Here is an 8,191-nt window from a genome sequence, read left to right as displayed (position 1 = left end):
GGGGGGGGGGGGGGGGTTGTCATCAAAAGCATTGTGTTGCGGAATGTTGGGTAAAGACACAGGCAGGTTATGATGGCAGGAAAGGGATTATAGGAATGTGTTTTGAGACAGCAGGCATGTGAAGAATGATCTCTGATGAAAGGAGTTGGTGGTTGGGGAAGGAAGGGCGTGTCTAGCTGAGCCTGTATAAAGGAAAGTCAATGAACCAGGGTTGGGCTTTGCTGGCAGTACCACAGTGGTCATGGGTAGGATTATCTGTCATGATGTACACCTCCGTATTAACGTGCACAGCCCTCTGTATTGGTGATTTTTTTTTTTTTTTATCATTTTCTCTCTAAGGAATAGAAATCCTTTGATACAAAGAATTGCACTGATGCTATTTTAATTCTACCTTTTATTTGTATCTTTTGTTTGTTTGTTTGTTGGTTGGTTGGTTGGTTTATTCATAGGTATTGTCCCCGCCCCCCCCATTTCTCTATTACACGAGTGTTGAGTCATAGGACAGGATGTAGGTAATATTAGACCCCCACCCCCACCCCCAGCCCAACCCAACCCAACCCCCCCATAACATAAAGGCAGCAGCACCAGTGGACTTCCTGAGGAGACAGGGAGTGGAAGGAGGCACCAGCATTGTCACATTAGAGCTGTTATTGTTGTTATTTTTGTTTATGATGATGATGATGATGTTGATGATGATGATGATGATGATGATGATGTTTATGTTGTTGTTGTTGACCCACTATGATGTATTATAACATATTATTGTTGTGGTGCTCTAGTGGTAAAATAAATTATTTAAGTTACAAGGAATAGTGTTCCTTCTCTATTTGTGTGTGTGTGTGTGTGTGTGGTGGTGGTTGGGGGGGGGGGTGATGTTTTTTTTGGTGAGAAGATATTCGAATCCTAACTATTCATATTTGAATCATACGTTTCAAGAAACATGTATTGAGGTTTACGATAATTTCACAATTTTGATTGATCTCACTTTGATGTGAATTTTAGGATAAAAATAGTAACATATCTGAAAGTGGCGACAGTGAAAATGAAATCATGAAATCAGGCAAAAAGTCATGAACATTAGCAACTAGAGAACAGAACAGCTCTAATTCAAAAAGGCTGTAGACCTGTGTTTTGAGGCTTGTCTTTAAACCGTAGATTCTTTCTGACCCCTATGACATAGCTAAACAGACTATTCCATAAAGCTGAAGCTCTGAGCGAGAAGAACTTGCTGCCCAATGACTATCAAACTTGCTGCCCAATGATAGTCACACCAGTTACGAATCCACCCTCATTAGACCAAGGAGCAGGATAGTCACACCGGTCAGGAGTCCAGTCTCATTAGACCAAGGAGCAGGATAGTCACACCGGTCAGGAGTCCAGTCTCATTAGACCAAGGAGCAGGATAGTCACACCGGTCAGGAGTCCAGTCTCATTAGACCAAGGAGCAGGATAGTCACACCGGTCAGGAGTCCAGCCTTGTTAGACCAAGGAGCAGGATAGTCACACCGGTCAGGAGTCCACCCTCATTAGACCAAGGAGCAGGATAGTCACACCGGTCAGGAGTCCAGCCTCGTTAGACCAATGAGCAGGATAGTCACACCGGTCAGGAGTCCAGCCTTGTTAGACCAAGGAGCAGGATAGTCACACCGGTCAGGAGTCCAGCCTTGTTAGACCAATGAGCAGGATAGTCACACCGGTCAGGAGTCCAGCCTTGTTAGACCAAGGAGCAGGATAGTCACACCGGTCAGGAGTCCAGTCTCATTAGACCAAGGAGCAGGATAGTCACACCGGTCAGGAGTCCAGTCTCATTAGACCAAGGAGCAGGATAGTCACACCGGTCAGGAGTCCAGTCTCGTTAGACCAAGGAGCAGGATAGTCACACCGGTCAGGAGTCCACCCTCATTAGACCAAGGAGCAGGATAGTCACACCGGTCAGGAGTCCAGTCTCGTTAGACCAAGGAGCAGGATAGTCACACCGGTCAGGAGTCCAGCCTCATTAGACCAAGGAGCAGGATAGTCACACCGGTCAGGAGTCCACCCTCGTTAGACCAAGGAGCAGGATAGTCACACCGGTCAGGAGTCCACCCTCATTAGACCAAGGAGCAGGATAGTCACACCGGTCAGGAGTCCACCCTCATTAGACCAAGGAGCAGGATAGCCACACCGGTCAGGAGTCCAGCCTTGTTAGACCAAGGAGCAGGATAGTCACACCAGTCAGGAGTCCACCCTCATTAGACAAAGGAGCAGGATAGTCACACCGGTCAGGAGTCCAGCCTCATTAGACCAAGGAGCAGGGTCAGCTCTGGAGAGGGTGACAACATCCAACGGTTCATACGTGAGTAGAGAGACTTTGTCAGTTTAATATTTTACCAAATAAGTGGTAATATGTTACAGGCCCGGATGTAGAGTTTTGAATGAGTTGAGTAGGTTGTTGAGGGTGGTATTCATGCATCTAGCTAAAACAGCCCAACAGCAATCTAACTCAGATTAATGTTTCACTGTTCTGTTAGGAGAAGGCGGCTCCTGACTGTGTTCATACTGCAGGAGTGTGAAAGGCTGCCAGGGACTGAGGAAACATTCAACGGACGCAGTGGATTTCACAATTAAACACATTAGTGATACTTTATAAGACTGAGGGTTAAGAGAACGAAAAAGAAAAAGAAAGAGTCGATACAGCACAGTCTATCTGGCAATTATAACTCACATGAGAGAGAGGGAGAGAGAGGGGGGGGGGGGGAATTGTGTGGATAAAAAATAGAAAGTGCTGAAAGAGAAAACAGCGTGAGCACACATATATCCGTTAGTACGTTGGACTGATCCCCCCCCCTCCCCCTTTCACACTAAGAAAGAGAAGGAGCCTGTGAAAGTAAGATGTGGTAGATTTCTGGGCAACCGTTCACATAAATAAAGACAGTGTGGTCCATGCGCTGTGTGGTAGGCAAGGAGACTCAAGAACTTAATATAGTAGCTGGCTTAGCAACAAAAGTTCTCTGCAAAAACAAATTGTACTCATTGTTACTCTACTTGTTGTTATTATTATTATTATTATTATTATTATTATTATTATTATTATTATTATTATTATTACAGGACTAAAGAAGTAAGGGGTCTTCAAAATTTTTCTAAGCGTACTCTTTGAACCAAAAAAAAAAAAAAACCCATACAGAAAACAAAACAGAGATGTTGGAGAGATTTCAAAATATCCTTATATGCTTTTTGTCCTCACAGCCAAACAGATGCCCCTCTCTCCAGAGGAACACACACATAGATACAAATACAAACACACACACACACACACACACACACACACACAACTATTTCTGAGCTCTTTGAAAATATCCTCTAGTGCCCCCTGAAAGTCTGGACTCATTCCAAACTCATTAGCTGAAGTTTGTGGTTCTTTATTTAGGACACAAGTTGAATCGAATCTGCCCTGGAGACTGTCACTCTGTAAAGAGAAGTGCATTTGCTTTGATTAAGGCCTGAACTTACATACTAGAGATAAATGTACCTCGAGCAGATGATGTCACGTGTGCACACTCTCTGTGGGAATTGCTAGCGTTTTTCTTTTTTTTGTTTTTTTTTTGTTTGTTTTGTTTTGCTTTGTTTTGTTTTGTTTTGTTTTTTCACTAAATTCCTGGAACTACTTTTACCCTTGTCATTTTCAAGTCAGAGGATGCTATAACTAGAGTCATTCGTTTTTAAATAAAGCACAGATGGCTTGAAGACATGCAGAGGAAGCAAAAAAAAAAAAATCACATTTCTGTTTCAAAATAGATTAGCACTCGATTGAATGTTTATATAAACTTTTTGCCTAATGTAAAAATTCCTAAATGTCAACGTGAAGAAGTATAGAAGAGGACAACAGAAGAGTGCTTAAAAAGAGAATGTTTGTCATTATGAGGTCAACCTGTTGCCAAGTTACTCTTGATAAGGCCATTGTGACTTCACACTGACTCCAGCTGTGTTCTAGAAGGCTGGGAGTCATCAGTGAACTTAACTGAATTGTCGTTTTATGTTTGTTTAGACATCTCGCATGTGTCTCTCTGGGGCCAGGTGTGGTCACCATCTCCCACAAAGATTTTTATTTGTAGAAACGTTCGTTTCTCATCTTTCCTTCAGCATTCTTCTTTCTCTCTCATGGACTCACAGGCATGGACGCACAAATACACGTGAACAATTTCAGATATGCACGATCTTTCTCTCTCTCTCTCTCTCTCTCTCTCTCTCTCTCTCTCTCTCTCTCTCTCTCCCTGCTTCCCCCCTTTCTCTCGTTCTCTGTCAGGGGTGAAAGGGCTGGCAATCCTCAGAGAGTGGAGCGATTGGGGGATTTGGTGATTCAGGCCCAGCTGGGTTTAGACAATAATATGAAATCAGTGAGAGGCATTTTGAACAGTGATGTCAGCATTCAGCAATGCAGAGACCCGATTAGCACACAGAAAAATTTAGAGACTACTTGTCAAAGAGTGTGTGTGTGTGTGTGTGTGTGTCTGTGCGCGTGTGTGTGTGTGCGCGTGTGTGTGTGTGTGTGCGCGCGCAAGACAGAGCAATGGAAAGTTTGTTTGAGTGTTTGTGTGTAAATGCAAAGAATTCTTTTCATGGCTTTTGACATTGCTTACTCCCTCTCTCATTTCTCTCTCTCTCTCTCTCTCATTTCTCTCTCTCTCTCTCTCTCTCTCTTTCGCTCTCCCTCCAGTCGCCCTGTCAGCCTGTCTCTCATGTGACATCTGTAATAGTCTGGCAGTCAGGGTGTTGTGTTGCATCTGTAATTACACAGGAAAGCCTGCCTTTCTAAGCTGTTGGATTACTGATTCTCTTTGTGTGAGCACAAAAAGCAGGCAGAAAATACAGGCAGACTGAAAGATCACAGAATCCAAGCACAAAGTCTCTCTCCTTCTGTCTCTCTCTCTCTCTCTCTCTCTCTCTCTCTCTCTCCCCCTCCACCCCCACCCCTCCTTGCTCTCAAATTTGACAGGCATCTTGGACATGTCACGAAAGAGAGAGGCAGGAAGAGAACTGTGAAACCCTGGCCAGTCAGTCTCTCCAATGCCTGCCTGTTGGCCTGCTTGCTGCATACAGGGCCAAACACAAACCCCTCCAATGAACAACCAAGCCCCTTTAACCTTCACACACACACACACACACACACGGTATAGGTTTACATTCATTCACACTAAAGTACACAAATATAAAAACACACAGAGGGGCTCATTCAAAATACCATATCGTCATATTGAAATGTATATGTGCATTGAATGTGTTCCCACTTCGTTCACACATACAGTAAACGTACATTCATATATGCAGAAAGTGAAATTTAGTCTCGGACTCAGAAAAGCAGGCATAAAATTGCTCAGAACTCTTATTGTACAAGAATAATCAAAGAACATTTCAACAGAGCTGTGGCAGTGATTATAAAACAATTCAGTCATGAAGACTGTGAATATTGTTCATAACTTAGACTGTGATTTTTTTATTTGTTTGTTTCTTTCTTTTATCTTTTACCGTTTTGTACTTGGAGTCACATGAAAGGCATTTCTGAAGTTGTTTCTTAAAGAAGCTGAAGGTTTTTCTCTTTTTTATGTGTGGGAATGAAACACGTTCTTTCATTCGGATTTGAAAGAAAAGTCTTTATAGTGTAACGCAGGTGGGCAGCGGTGACCACAGCAAAGCGAGAGAACGTTCCGGAACATTACAACGCTCCTTATAAAACAGCATTCGTAGTAACACTGAATAACAATTAAAAGTCAACAGCCCCTGAGTGAGAGCTGGCTTCCCATTGGTGGCTGAGAGGGGAGAAGAGTATGAGGAGGAGGAATGCTAGCCAATCATATTACCTCTGATAATAGCAATCTGGTATTGTCATTACGGGGAGACGGCCAAGCAGCCAGTGTGTAAGGTTTAACTCTTCCCTAGCACTGTTTGAGTCACTACACCTCTCTGGTTCTCACTCCAGCTCTACTCAGTGAGACATTCCACAGTCCAGTGTTACTTACTGCAAACTCACTCACCTCACAACCAATGGTGAACTGTCCCCCGCTACAGCATAGCTCTACTGAGTACAACTGAAAGGTGATCAGGTAAGAAGTACTCTGTGTGTGTGTGTGTGTGTGTGTGTGTGTGTGTGTGTGTGTGTGTGTGTGAGAGAGAGAGCGAGAGAGAGAGAGACAGGGAGTTAGGGGTTACATTAGAGGTCAAACTGCCTGCCTTCATTGTAATCTCCTTTGTTGCAGACATATGTGTCCAATCTACCTTGTGCAAGAGGTCGGTCTAAATGAGTAAGGTTAACCTGCACCTCCCGCAGACTAAAGGAAAGGGGTAGGGGGCACTACCTGGCCCCTCTCTCCCTTCCCAACCCCCAGCTAATAATAAGACTGCATCTCAGAAAGGGATAGAGAGAGAGACACTGAGAGAGAGAGAGAGAGAGAGAGGGTAAAAAGAAGGGAATGAGAGAGAGCGAGAGAAAGGATATGGAAGAGAGAATGGAAACTATGCACAGCTCCTCTTCCACTCTCTACTTTAACCACAGCAGTTCCCGCAACAGAACCCCCCCCCCCCCCACTTCTACCCCCACTCCCCCTGCCTTTTTCTCCTTTTTTTTTTGTAAAACAAATTACCTATCCAGCGCTTTTCGGCTCCTAAATAAAACATCTGTGGCTGTAATGCAGGGAGGGAGCAGTGAGCTCCTGCAGACAGTATAATGTTTTATACCAAAGCCAGGAGCCCATTTTCCCATGGTTATATGGGCTGCAGGAAGCTAAGAGAGGTCCTCTGTGTTTCTAGCTTTCTAGTTCCCTGAAAGAATTTTATTTCTGTTCGGGTAGGAAAGCCAGAAAGTGGCTTATCTAAATTGTAATAGCCTGATCAAACATGGCACAGGTGCAGCTATTGTTATTCTGAGAATTTTACAAAAAAAAAAATTAATTTAAAAAACATTTTCTTTTTTTTTTCTTTTTTTTTTAAGGGGTGGTGGATTCTTCCAGCCCTGGTGTTGGCAAAGCTCAGAACACCACAGAAGTAATAAATTTGATTTTACTATTTAAAAAGTTCTTGATTAGTGTTCGTGCTGAGCTTGAACAAGAGTATAAAGTATTTTTCCGTTGCCAAGAAAAGTTAAATCGTTTAAGTCATGCCCCAGAGAACGTAATCAGCATGAGACAACAAGTAAATTAAGTTGAAGTCAGTATCTTGGTCACGCAATAATGATTGACACGCTGGTTCAATAACTTTAGGAACGGCAACAAGTTTCTTTTTATGATAGTTCAATTGGATTTTATGGGTATATCACTAATGGTAGTAATTTCATGGTAAAATATAATGTAGTCCTTAGTCCGGGAATTTCATTGAAATGCGCCATGAAATCATGAAGTACGTGAAGATTCGCTTCCAAGCACATGCGCTTGTCCGTTAAGAAGCTGTATTTTCACACAAAAATGCTTTTAACACCATCTAAGAACATTTGTTGTATGTGCGTATGTGAGAGAGAAATTGATTCAAGAAAGAAAGAAAGAGGTCGAAGAATTTGAAGGACAGAGACATAGAAGTAGCCGAAGCAATGTTAACCTCCGTGCTCTTTGACCGTGTAAGGAAGCAATTATGAGAGCGCGCGGGGTTTTCTACTGATGAACGCTCCATACTTTTATGCCAGCGTCAAGCGTTTGACCCGCGGTTGCCACTCGGCTTGTGGTCCTGCAGGCACCGGTCTCAATGCTCCGCTCCTAAAAAGATTAATGGCACGTAATGTGTCGCACCCAGTTCGCAGAGATTAATAGCGCGTAATGACTTGGGCCAGCCTGAAAGATTAATGGCGTGTAATGGTTTGTAATGCTGGACATAATCGAGCTGTCAGTTGTGCGCTTGAGAAATAGCAGAGCCGACATCATTTTTCACACGTCTCTCGTTTTTCCCTCGATCCCCACATACCCATTTTAACCTCGGGCGGTGTAGAGCACATCACTGTCAGTTCGAGTGCGCACCATTGTCCTCGGGAAGTTTTACCCTTCTTCCCAACCCTACAAGGGAAACGGGCGTCTTTCTCATGTGCGAGTCTGTCTACGCCTGGAGGTGATGCGCTGTCACCACTCCGTGGGCCAGTAGAACCATTTCAGAAAGAAACTTGAAAACAGGCAGAGACAACTACCCTCACTGACCTCTCCGCCTGAGCTCCATTCTGGGCAAACGTCTGATTCAC

The sequence above is a fragment of the Chanos chanos genome, chromosome 9, assembly GCF_902362185.1.
Source record: "Chanos chanos chromosome 9, fChaCha1.1, whole genome shotgun sequence".
In the NCBI taxonomy this organism is placed as follows: domain Eukaryota; kingdom Metazoa; phylum Chordata; class Actinopteri; order Gonorynchiformes; family Chanidae; genus Chanos; species Chanos chanos.
This window is presented reverse-complemented; position numbering follows the sequence as displayed.